Source organism: Onychostoma macrolepis, chromosome 16 (genome assembly GCF_012432095.1).
Source record: "Onychostoma macrolepis isolate SWU-2019 chromosome 16, ASM1243209v1, whole genome shotgun sequence".
NCBI classification, from domain to species: Eukaryota; Metazoa; Chordata; class Actinopteri; order Cypriniformes; family Cyprinidae; genus Onychostoma; species Onychostoma macrolepis.
In genome coordinates this window covers 10,222,208-10,236,230 of record NC_081170.1, presented here as the reverse complement: position 1 = coordinate 10,236,230, position 14,023 = coordinate 10,222,208, and the positions used below count along the sequence as shown (strand labels likewise).

The following is a 14,023-nucleotide window of genomic DNA, read 5'->3' as shown; positions in this document are numbered from 1 at the left end:
CCTGCAGTTGTCACCGTTAAATTTGGCAGTGTTAAAATTGTTAAATGATTTTTAACGTTGACTTTTGAAAAGACACATGGCGCTTTAAATTTGGGCCTGTGCATTCATACACACTGCATCGCATGTGGAGTAAACAGTAATGCAGCTGCCATTTGCCCGAGGAAAACCACATTTGTGCAGAATTTGGAAATTAATGGGATGGAAAGAAAGAGTTTTCACTGCCACAGATAAACGCTCTACTTCACCAGAGTCTACAGAAAGGCTGACATGGCCAGATTGGACAGTCTTCACTTCCGAGAGCAGATGTTTTCACTTTTCTGCTGCTTTTCTCATCCTTCTACTTGTTTATCGAAGGGGAAAAAATACAAAATACTTCTACGGTAAACACAAAGAAAAAGCAAGTCTAATTACTCGCAGATGTATTTTGTTCAAAAGACTGATTCGGTTATAGCATTTAGCCAGTAAAAAGAATCACAGATGAGGAACACTGGGGTGCATCTGTTGTTGTTGCTTTTTATGTCTACACAGACATAAAAAGCAACGAGAGAGAGGACGTCTGCCGCAGTATGTTGAAAGGCCACTATGAACTCGGAATTGAAAAATGAACGACGACGGAACAGAAAAAAAAAAATACGAACACTGTGCCCTCAGAACACTGACGCACAGTGACTCAAAGTCACAAACATGTCTTCAGGTAACAAACAGTTACAGTGATGGAGTCGGGTATATCACAATAGCAAACACACAGCGCTGACAGCTATTCAAGCACTACAACGGTGCCGAGAGTGACACACCGGCGCAGTGGGGGAGTTAACGACACTGCTCCGGAGACGCAGGCCTTCTGAGATTTGAGGGGGCTTTACACCGCGACAGAGATGCAATGTCAGATACTGAGGATTATGCATGCACTTCACATCAAAGACAGCTTTGTTCTCACAAGAGAACATAGACAGGCGGAAAAAGAGCAACTACATTCATTCATTCGCTATTACAGACCCCTTTGATTGAAGTTTGTACACAAAATGGCCTTAAACTGATGCGACACAAAGCCCTGAAAAGTCTTTAAAAGAGATTTCTTGTTCGAAATTGCGTAGGCACTCCAGGATGTAACGATTTTGAGCTATTCAGTTTTGCACACATTGCTGTAGACAGGGACTCCCTTTGTATAAACAGTTTTAGCATGAATAACACTCTGCCTTTTCGGAAAACAAATGACTGAAGAGGAAAGGAAAAAAGAATGATAAAAAGTGAGCCAGAGTTAAAAGCATGTCGCTTTGCCTTCTATTGTCTTTTTTTTTTTTTATGTTCTTGGTTGCTGTAAATGAAGGGTCAAATGAATACTTGAAATGAAATCACAAGGATCAGAATGCTTGCCATCTGTGATATGTATATATGATATGATAGCTTTCTCCTTGTCTCTGTAGTGTTTTTTTCTCTCTTGTAACCTTTGTTTAAAAGTCAGCATGAAATGGAAATTGTGATTGTCTTGTCTACTCTGAATTAGTTACGTATATGCAAACGAGACAGCTTCCTGAACAAGAAAAAATAGGACGGGACTCGATTTTGTCCAAAAACCAAAACAAAACAAAAAAACAATAATTAATATAGTACAATATCTGCATGATACATACAGGCATACTGTTTTCTTAAAAAAACAAAACAAAAAACAAATCAATAAGAAGATTGTGAATTGACATGTCTGATAATAAAGATATTTTTATACTGAGATTTAGACAATATATATTCAGGATTTATAAATATATATTCCAATTTACTTCTATATTCAAAATATTTCTTAATAATTATAATTACATATTCATGATTTACATTTATATATTATAACTATATATTCTGATTTTCTTCTGTATATTCAAAATTTACATTCTAAAATTCAGGTTTATTACTATATATTCGGATTTACTTCTATATTCACAATCTACATTTATTGAGATTTGTATCTATATATACAGATATACATTTATATATTCAGATTTCTTCTTATTATTTCCTGTTTGGCCCTTCATAGTATATATATATATATATATATATATATATATATATATATATATATATATATATATATATATATATATATATATATATATATATATATATATAGTAGTATAGATATGTGTGTATTGCACAAGCATACTTTCCAAGCAAAGGAATTATATAAATGTCATAAATATGACTGTGATTACTACGTGAACTCGAGAAACGTACTTCATACATCCACTAAAAATCACCTTAGAACCTGTTGGTTAAAAGTAATTGCAAAATACCTTGGAAAAGAGAAGCTAGTTCTAAGAATACCACTTAGTTGATATTATTTAACAAGCTGTTTGCTTTTAAATCCACACTCTAAAAAATGCTGTGTTGTTTCAACCCAACTTTGGGTCAAATATGGACTAACCCAGCTGTTGGGTTAAATTTTTACATTCAATTTTTAACCCAAAAGTTGGGTTGAAGCAACCCAGCATTTTTTAGAGTGCACTGTATATTTGAATGCAACTTCACAATCTCACTCTTCACTGAAAATTCTCAACAACATGGCATTGGAAGATGCTCCAATTCAATTATGTATCGGATCAACAACAACAACAACAACAAAAATCTCAGAGCGCAGTCCTGCAAATGTCTGCCAGGCTAATTTTCACTTCATAAATAGTGAGAAAGCTATCACAGATTATTTGTTAAGCCTGTGCTGAAAGGACACATGCTACATCATCTTCACATTAGAAGAACGGTGGCCTTATTTGATGCTTTGCTGAGAGGAGAGGAGACAAATACGATTTACAGTGTCATTGAAACAATGAAATGCCTCTGTGCACATGCATTTGACATTTAAAAATATGAATACGTGCATAGCCAAGAAAAATCTTTCTGTCATCATGCTCTAGTCGTACTCTGCCGTCTATAATTAGCTGACAAAGGTGCCATACAGCTCCGGTGTCCTCACACATTGTGTCATCTGCCATCCTTCCACCGCTGGAGTTTCACTGCATAATTTAGGTAAAAAAAAACAAAACACAACGTACAGAGAGATGTGTGTATGTGTGTGTGAGAAAAGCGTTCTCAAACAAGGTGTTTCCCTCCCTGAAGCAATCACAGATTTATTTTGAGCTCAGATCTGTGAGATCTCTGCTTCACGGAGAAACACCATCCAGCCCAGCCTCTCTGACTCTGCACTCAGTCAAGGCACAAAAGCCTCACCAGTTTTCCATGTTCTTCACCTTTATGTGGGCCGACAGCCAGTGAACGAGTCAATGAGCATGTTGATTTTGGTACAGAGAGTTGTTCGTCCTAGATAGAGCAGATTGCCTAAAATCACAGAAGAGGACATTGTGTTGGATCTGAGAAGATGGGTTGGGTGATTTTGTATTTATTTATTTTACAAGTACAAGTTCAAGTTCAAGTACCTTGTACAATATGCCCTATTCAGAAAGACAAGGATATGACTTTAAAATAAATTATTTTAATTTATTTATATAATAATTTTCTGAACTAGAAATAATACAAATGATAATTTTAAATATGATTTTTTATATATTTTTTTTTATATTTAATATATATATATAAAATTAACATATCTATCTTTACAAAGCAATGGTGAGTCTGTGAAGCCAGTAATTGGAAATGTGCACATTGTGATCTTAGGTTCAAATCAAATGGCCATGTTTTATTCTCCTTTGTGTGTGTGTGTGTGTGTGTGTGTGTGTGTGCATGTCTTGAGCTTGCCAAGAGTGACAATGAACTAAGATACAATATCATATGCATTTTATTGTTTTTGAAATATCTGTTAATGTTTATAATATTCAGAGTGAGATACACAATAACATGCTTCTATGTCTTGCTTGCTTTTCTAGCACTTATTAATTTTATACTATGCTTATTTCCTAAATAGAAACTGTTAATTAAAAAAAAATAGTAACATTTATAATTGGGCCTTTGTTTATTTGATTAAAATACCATAAAATAGTAATATTGAGATATATTATTACACATTTAAATGTCTGTTTTCTGTTTGAATAACATGTAATTTATTCCTGTAATGGCAGTCTTCAGTTTCACATGATAACAGTTATTATCAGTGCTCAATTATTAACACTGGTTCTTTTATTATCCAAAAACTGTTTTTGTTAAAATTGTGATGCATTTTTTCATTCATTCATTCATTCATTCATTCATTCATTCATTCATTTTATGAATAGAAAGTTCAATGAATAGCATTTATTTGAACAAAAGTCTTTTGTAACATTACAAATGTCTAGTTTGCAGCATGTTTTTTTGACCAATGAGGCTGCTTTTTTTCTCTTTTTATTTTTATTTTATTAGTGTAGACACACTTCCACACATCTGAATCTCATATGAATCATTTTGCCATTACAATAAATACAAAATGGCTTCACTGTACATCCATAATACACACACACACACACACACACACACATGTACTCTTTTACTCTTAAGCGACCAAAGTTGCATCATGCGACACACCCACACCGAAACAAGCACACACACAGTCGCAAAGCCATCTGTGCAGCATTTGAAAAGCCAGCCATTAATATACTTTCATGGCAAGGACCTCAGATGGGATGCTGGGAACTGTGTCCTTCTCGCCACCTCATTCCAAACCTGCTCTCCCCCTGTCTCTCAGCTCTCTATCTAAGATTCATTAGGCTGGGGCACAGGCTCTGATTTAGACCCTAATTAGAGAGCGAATGGCCAAATGCGCCATGTTCCAACCCTGATCATTGTGCTCAACGAGGATGGCCAGGGGCCACAGGCTCCTGTGCACAATCACACCACTAATCGGTTAGCACCTTGCAAACATACCGACCTCATTCCCTCAACACCTGCCCTCTCTCCGAACCAACTCCATCACAGGAGGTCAAAATAGTCAGCAAACCTAGTTTAAGGGATCTAGCCTTGACTGGACTCATAGCATAGGATGCGTTGAGTGTGGTGCTCATGTGGGCGGAGCAGGTTCAAGTTTGGCCTGTAAAGTGTCCCAATTCTATTCCCCACTTTCTAAATATTTCCTGTTAATCTCTCCTGCACCGGTCAAAAGTTTGGAATTATTTATGTTTTTTTAAAGAAGTCTCTTATGCTCACCAAGGCTGCATTTATTTGATTAAAAAAATACAGTAAAAATCAGTAATATTGTGAAATATTGTTTTAAAAAGTCTTGATTTGAATATATTTTAATATGTTATTTATTCCCAGATTTTCAGCAGCCATTCCTCCAGTCTTCAGCATCACGTGATCCTCCAGAAATCATTCTAATATGCTGATTTGGTGCTCAATTATATCATTTATTAATGCTCAGTTATTAATGCTTCTTGTTATTTTCAATGTTGCTTTGTGACTTATTGCTGATTAATATTTGTGTCGCTTTTTTTTAGTATTCTTTGATGAATATAAAGTTTAATGATCAGCATTTATTAAAAAAATATAAATATTTTCTAATATTATAAACATTTTTACTGTCACTTTGAATCAAAATGATGTGTCTTTGCAGAATAAAAGTAATAATTTCTTCTTCTTCTTCTTCTTAAAAGACAAACAAAAAAAAACATTTGAATGGTAGTGTATCGCAGATTTTTTTTTCTAAATATTAAGCAACAAAAATTGTTTTCAACATTGATGATAATAATAAAAAATATTTTTTCAGCACCAAATCAGCATATTAGAAGGATTTCTCAAGAATCATGTGACAATGACTACAGTAATGACTGTTGAAAATTCAGTTTTGCCATCATGGGAATAATTTAATGTTAAAATATATTCAAACTGAAAAGAGTTATTTCAAACTGTAATAATATTTCACAATATTTTACTATATTTTTGATCAAAGAAATGCAGCCTTGGTGAGCACAAGATACTTTTCATTAAAAACAATTACTTTTGTAGTGTATTAAAAAAAAGTGGTAACACTTTAGTATAGAGACCAATTCTCACTATTAATCAGCTGCTTATTAGCATGCCCATTATTAAAATATTGGCTGATTATTAGTACTTATAAAGCACACATTCTGCATGAACATATTCTATATCCCTAATCCTACCCAATACCTAAACTTAACAACAGCAGCAAATTAGGAATTTACTAAGGCAAAAGTAGTAGTTAATGGCTTGTTAATAGCGAGAATTGGACTTTAAAATAAGGTGTGACGTTTATTGTAGCTTAATGAGTGAGACATCAGAAGACAGTGATGACTGCATTTTTTCATTGTTGATTGGCTGTCGTCAAACTGTCTATTGAATTCCCTTCCAAGTTTCTGTAAATGAAAACCGCAAACAGTATTTTCAGTACATGAGGTGTTGCGTAAACCAAAGCAGAGAGCGTGTGAAATGTTTCTGTGTATGTTGGGAACAGAAACCTGTCACAAACAGACTAGTCGAGAGACTTATGCATGCACAAACATGCTGCGATTGTGCTTAACGAAATGTGCTCTGTGACTTCTGATGCATATTGGCTTGACGAGGAATGGTAGTTGAGAAAGGCATAGCCTATAAGAGAAGAGGAAGTGAACGACAGAATAAGGATTTACAGGAGAAAGACAAAAGGAGGACATCTAGGTTAAAAGGCATGCATGGCTGCCCTCCAAAAAGCCAATAGTGCCAGCTTGCCCAATTTCACCCCAGCTCATGATTCAGAACTATGCTGTCAGCCTGCTCCGGCATGATCTATTTTTATTCTCAACGTATCATCCCTACTCCTTTCCTCAGATGAAGAAAACACAGCCGTCCAAATATCTGTGGCTACAGGGCAAGTGCTGCGTTCTATGTTTGCCTCTTAAGCTCAAAACTCCCTGGAGACTCACGACAGACGTGTATCTAAAAGAGGCAGTCGGGTGGAACTGATATGACTGTGCCATTTAGATTTAACACAAAGATTGTGACATGCATATTTCACCGAAATCAGTCAGAATCATGACGTGTTTTCTGTGGTGATGATACACAAAGAAATGCAAAAAGGTTTTTATTATTTTTTATTATTATTGATATTATTGAGATCTTATTTTATGATTAATTTTTGTTATTTTTCAAATGATTAATATTATTGAATGCTCAAACCACATGGCTGATTTTGTTATTTTTATTATAAAAATTATTAATACTATTGAGGGTTCAAATCAAATGGCATATTTTATTTATTTATTTATTTTTTTAATTGTTAATATTACTGAGAACTCAAATCATATGGATTATTTTATTATTTACTATTATTAACATTATTGAGAGCTCAAATCATGTTTTTGTTTTTTATTATTAAAAATGATCAGTATTATTGAGTGCTCAATTTATATGGCTTATTTTACTATTGTTGTTGTTGATGACGTTTTTTATTCAAATCAGATCATTTTAGCTCAAATCATATGGCTTACTGAAGAAAGTGATCAGGAATCAGAAAAAAAGCTAACAATCCCAAATGGAGATCAGAGGGGGCATATGTTCAGTGTCATAAAGACTTAGCGGTGGGTCTTTTAACTCAGGCAATTCCATAACACATTATCAACTTCCTAACCACACCCTAGCAACCAACCAGAACACCCTAGCAACCGTATAGCAATGTGCACTAGCCATTTCTTCGCACCAGAATATCACAGACACATTGAGGTGGGCTCTTTTGACTTGGACCAATGAACCGTGGACCCTGGGAATACCATAGAAAGGCATATGATAACATTTTGGCAGCGAGTTTCACTAATATTATTTCATCACTTATTATTACTATTATTTAATTTTTATTATGTGTCTAATCATTCCTTTTTGCTGCTGTGGTGATGCTGATAGAATATATATTATAAATATTTTGCAGGTATTTGTATGGCTTTGAGTAGAGCACACAGGTCGAGCAGCATCGTAACCTGTTGTTGTGGAGCTCGGCTGAGGTCGCGTGCGCTGCAGTCAGAGGCTCTGGTGAGTCTGAAAGTGCGCAGTGAGGCATCTCCTGCTCCGTGATCGCCGTTTATTCCCCTATTCCCACGGAGGGAATTGAGCGCTGGCACAGTCCCCCCTACTGTACAAACACGGAACTTCTACTCACTCACCATCAGTAACTCTCCGCCAAACACCGCCAGCAAACCACATCTATTATTACCAAACGAGAAGTTTCCATACTGTCGGTGTGTAATGGCGCTTGTAGCTTGCTTTAGACTTTGCAAACAACATATGGTAAGACAGTATAACAGAAAGAGAGAGAGAGAGTCGAAAAGAGAGCCAGCAGTGGAGTCATTGTTCATGGTTTTATATTGTATATTATTTTAATAAGATTACTGACATCTTTCTTTGTTATTAGCTATTTATTCATTTTTAAATATCATTTTATTCTTAATTTAATTTAAACGATCTAATTTATTTACTGGTGATTTTGCATGCAAGAACGTGCAAATCAAGTACTTTGCAACTGAAAGAGGGAAAGAGAAATAGGAGTTTGCCTTTTATTCACATTGTTAAAGAGAGACATAGTCACTGAAGCGGACAAAACACGAGCTCTCAACCTTTTTTTCTTTCCATGTGCTGCTGAACGCTGCACTAGTGGCTCTACATCACAAGTGGTTTGCTCTTAATATCAAGTGGCAGGTTCTGTAATAATTTTAAAAAATGGAATATGTGTCATATCCCATAAAAATGCTCCAAACGCATCCGAATACAAGAGTCCCATCTCATCGGCATTGTAATACAGGCAACGTGTTGTATGGTAAATCGATTTAAGTGACCAACACGAATAAAAAAAGAGACAAAAGTTGTGAAAAAACAACTATAAAAACTTTGTTCCAGGTTTATGTTGGAACGAGTTTTGCGAGTATTAGGTTTTGATGTTGCGCAGGGGAAGGATAGGAGACACGAGACGGGAAGGTATATTCCCATTCCACAAGGGAGATCCGAGCAGCAACTATTGCGCACAATGTATAGCCAATGTATGAAGAAAAAAGAAAAGAAAAACACCACATGCTTAGCTGCCTCCAGCGAAGCTAAAATTGTCAAATATGTTCGTTCTGAGATCATGTTCTTATGTCTAAACTGTTTTGCCCACTGTACTGGTCAACACCGCAGTTTGGTACCTTGGAGAGCGAACGCTGTCTGACGAGTAGGACAAGCACAGATAAATGCATGAGTTCAGAAATCCTCTACAAACTGAATTATACAGATGTGTCGTGTCATTCTCTGATGAAACATTTATAAAGAGTACACAAAAGATGCAACAGAGTTGATAAGAATGACCCTAGTCTCCATCTATGCGTGCGTAAAAGGAGATATCACTCAATTATTGTAGACAAGGCATAATTGATATGAGGCTGTTATTAAATTACTGAATATATTATGATGTGTAAGCAAACGCATTTCATTTAATTACCATCTCAAGTGGGGCTGAAATGGGGCAAACGTAGGGTCTCTAATCACATTCTAGATAGATCATAATGAGGGTTTACCTCGAAAAAGTTGGCACGTCCCATCTGTTTGTCTGCACATAAAAAGCCTTCGACTATTCCTCCAACTTGTTCAGAATAAGTTCGGTGTATTCATTCTTTCAACAGGCAATATCTGCTTGAACAATGACACAATAGAAGGTCTGTTTGCTCCAGTGGAAGAGAGGTGCTCATAGGACCGAAAAAAGCAACAAGCATCCATAAATTCACAGCGGATCCCGTTAATGTGTGTTTCTGTTCTGTCACTTCTGATAATGTTACTCTGTTTCCCAAATGTTTATTATTTAATCCAGCCCGCAAGTCGTAATGGTTGTCCCGTTTTCCGGATAAAAAGTCCTGAAGTGGTGTGTGAAGGCTCCAGGGAGGTGTGCGGTGAGCGTAGCCCAGGCTCGGGTCTGGTGGTCTCTCGGTGCGTGTCGAGGCAGTGGGAGTCTTCCTCTCCTCGCCCGCTCTGTCCACACAAACTGGATTCAGTGTTTGAAGGCAGGCAGTTGGGCACTAAAGCATATATCCAGCAGCCCCCCCTTGTGGAGCAACAGCATTGCGTGGGTCACACCAGAATGAAGGAGACACAACGATGAGAAAGTGAAAATGAAGCGCACGGAGAGAAAGACAGGGAGAGAGAGAGAGAGAGAGCGCGCACGGAGGCAGTTGTTTAACCCATTCAGAGCCGATTATAAAAATAATTACTATAATTTATATTTAAATTATTTATATATTTAGTTCGAACATATTTTATATTTAGATAAAAAGTGAACACATTTGTATGTATATATATAAATTTAAATAAAATGACAAAATGTTTACATTTAATATATATATATATATATATATATATATATATATATATATATATATATATATATAGTATTTTTATTTTCAGTTATTGTAATTTATTTAATTATGTTTTAGTGACTGAGTATGTGAGACATCTTTTAAAGAAGACGGGTTCTACCTCACTTAAAAATGACAAAAATGCACTTTTATGAATATTTATGCAATTATAGTGAGGAAACGTGATGCACAGCAACATGCGACGTCAATTTCAATGTAAATTGTGTTCGCAAGAGATATTTTGGTGAAACCACCGGAGGTGCGCTTGGAAAACGCGGTTTCTCCAGCGTTTGGCTCGTGGGCGGCCACCTGCTCACCGCGCGCGCTCGAGCTGGAGACTCTGGGTTCTCCAGCTCGAGGGCGGGGAGTGGGAGGCTTCTGATGCTAAAGCTGCTTTTCATGTAACCGATCAGAATCTGACAGAAGCGGGGAGAGCAATATTACGCAAAAACATGTCGTCATGGCACCAGACGCCGCTTTCCTGTTGCGCAAAGGATGCAAATGATCAGCTGGCATTCAGGGCAACCTGTGCCATGTAAACATGGGGAGTGTGAACTCTTTGCAACATAATCTGTATAAGACCAAAATGATGAAATATAGAAAATATGAATTATGTGCATTTCTAAACCGTGTGCTCTGTGGTACCTTGCAAGTTTGTTTTTCAAAGAAACAAGACATTTAGTCACACTGTTGTCTGTTTGTCCAGTCATCAACATTAGCGCGGCATGTCTTCATATCTCTTGTTTATTTGAGTTTTGCCCTGGGCTAAAGCATCACAGTTGGGAAAGCCCTCTGATGTGAGATGTGAGAACAGCTTGCAGAAACAAGGTTTGCTATTCTTTTTTAATGTGGTATAAAATACTGAGAGTTGTCTCAGTTTAGAGCGTTCTTCTTTTTGTGTTTCACAGAAGAAAGGTCACAACGGTTTGGAATAACATGAGGGTGATTTTTCATTTTTGGGTGGATAATTCTATACAAATCCCTTTGGGATAACCCCCAGATATCCTTTTGGGATTCATTGATCTACTTTACCTTTCAGATATAGATCTATACCAGTGCAATCTTCATTTCCATCATGTGTTCATATGTCAGGTACAAATGTGTCGCCTTTATGTTCAAATAACTCTTATTATTTATTTCAGTTTCGCCCTTGATTTGGACATTACAGCTGGGAAAACCCTCTGATGTGAGACTGAAGGAGAAAAAATGTGTTTCGGTGAGCAGGAAAATGAGTAAAGCTTTCAAGATCTTTTCTCACATGAAATAGAGAGATACACTGAAATGCATATATTTGTAATGTCAACTTCAATCCTCTGCCCCAACCCACACAAATCTATATACACTTTCAGCTCACAGCATCAACCTATATACGATTTATTCACCATATTGACATAAATTTGTCTTTGTTAAAATATTTAACAAAGCAGATGAATCCAAACACAGGATCTTATGTCAGTGTCGTACTCTTTCACGTGTATACACTCTTAAAAATAAAGGTGCTTCACAATGCCATAGAATAACCTTTTTGTCTAAATGGTTCCATAACCAGAATGGTTCCTGAAGAACGTTTCTGATTCACAAAAGGTTTTGTGGTGAAATAAGGTTCTTCAGATTATAAAAAGGTAAGAAAAAGATGGTTCTTTAAAGAACCTTTGACTGAATGGTTCTTTGTGGAACCAAAAATGGTTCTTCTATGGGATTGCAGTGAAGAACCTTTTAAGCACCTTTATTTTTAAGTGTATTCTGATTTGAAAAATAATGTCCACGTGAATGAGCGATGCCTAAAATAGCTTAAAGGGGGCTGCTGATGTCGTGCATCCGCAATAACCTCTATCCTCACATCATGTCAACACTTTCAGATAGTTATTGTGTGGCTCCTTATTTAGTCTGAGCTAAAAATGGAAGTGTACTGTGAAAAACATACACTTTGGCAAGGTTTCACCTTAGATGTGCCTGTAAATGGATCTAACGTTGGATGACAAGTATCTATCTATCTATCTATCTATCTATCTATCTATCTATCTATCTATCTATCTATCTATCTATCTATCTATCTATCTATCTATCTATCCATCTATCTATCTATCTATCTATCTATCTATCTATCTATCTATCTATCTATCTAGTGTTTAATTCAAGGTTTTTTTATGCTTTTCTCAAAACTTTTGAACTTAAAAAAAAAAAACAAAGAAAAACCTCTTGCTATATGGTTATGTGCATTTCTTTGAATATCAGTTTGTTTTAATTATACTTTTTTTAATTCAAACTGAAATTCTGCATGTTATATGAATTATACAAGATGTAATTCTTCATCCTCAATTCAAATGAAATTCAACTTTCTCAATTGAAATTCTGAATGACGCACAATCCTTTTGGTGGGATACCAGCTTCCAAAAAACACAACGTGTGCTGCTTCAGCAGAGATTAATACTATTTTAGCTGGTATTTTCAACAGTATGCTTTGAAAGGATAGCCCAGACCTTTTGCCAGTGAGTTGGTGGTTGATAGTTTTTGGGAGGTCATTCTCACATTGAAAAGCAACTTTCAGTAAATCACAGCTCACAGGCAACAAGAGACTGCAGCACTGGAGGCCAGAAAAGCTGTTTTGAGTCTTATTCCTGCCACAAAGGCATAGCGTGTGAAAATGTCTGCAGATTGAATACAAGTCGGGCAGCAGGCAGTGTTTCGGTTGTGCTCAAGGGGGCAAATGACAGATGCAGACCGACCAGAAACGAGTGAGCTGCAATAATCTAGTAGAGAGATAACTAAGGCCTGGATGAGTCAGGAATGTAGAAAGGGCATCAGTTTTGAATTATGTCTTATCTGTGTTAGTACCATCTAACTTGTCATTTTCACATCCTGTTAGAAATCCTATTATAGACATTAAAGGCACATCTGCTGGCATACTTGCGTAAAAATCCCTCAGCCATACCCTGAGGTTTTTCAATCATTTGGATTCAGATTAGGGTGCATAAAAACTCTAGTGAGACATGGGGATAAACACATACAAAATACAACTGCAAAACAAAATGCTGTCTATTATCTGTTACCATCAGTATAATGTTCATACCACAACCTTCATGTACAACATGGCTCGATATTTATCAAAAAAATGTTTTAATCATGCCTTATTTATGAAGCAAGTGGCTTTGTTGGTTTGCTGACATGTTTGTTTGTTTGTCTTATACCCAAGGTGTTTTTTTTTTTTCACTGGTGTGGCTGTTGCATAGATGGTGAGGCTTTAGGACAGCAGTCCCTGTTCTATCTAAGCGTCTCGACTTGCTGGAATACGGGGGAGGTTTGGACGTGTGAACGCACAGCACTGTGGGCTGCGTTTCTGCTGAGAAAGGAAGAAGGAGAGGGGGATGAAAATATGTGTCAGTTTTAGAGTCTCAGATGAGTAATGCAACCATCTGCCTCTGCCTGTGAGTGTTTGCATGCACATCTCGTATATGGACCGTCAGATGCACAAACACACATAAACACCTTGTTAGAGAAGTAGTTAAAAGAATAGTTAAAAAATGTAATTCTACAAAAAAAAAAAAAAAAAACGCTAAGTACACCAAAGTCTTGAAGCCACATTATAGCTTTATCAAAACAATATTTCACTTACAAAACAGTCAGATTATTGAACTCGAGAACCAGATCAGTTAATAAATCATTATCAATCAAATTATATTTTAAATAAACCATTTGATCCAGTACACAAACTGGATTGAACTGGCTGATTTGTTCAAGAATCAGAGTTTAAA

The 14,023-nt window shown here is 36.2% G+C and overlaps 1 protein-coding gene across 6 annotated transcripts in view; it reads right to left on the bottom strand.

The window, feature by feature from the left end:
- adgrb1a (adhesion G protein-coupled receptor B1a) overlaps positions 1-9,989 on the bottom strand; it is a 93,029-nt gene extending 83,040 nt beyond the window's left edge. For 3 of the 6 annotated variants that reach the window (XM_058747651.1, XM_058747654.1, XM_058747655.1), the window contains exon 1: positions 9,441-9,989. The gene's annotated coding sequence lies outside the window, so the exon portion shown is untranslated. The remainder of the gene's footprint in view (positions 1-9,440) is intronic. The other 3 variants (XM_058747652.1, XM_058747653.1, XM_058747656.1) reach the window with 1 other exon arrangement.
- Positions 9,990-14,023: the final 4,034 nt, after the last annotated feature.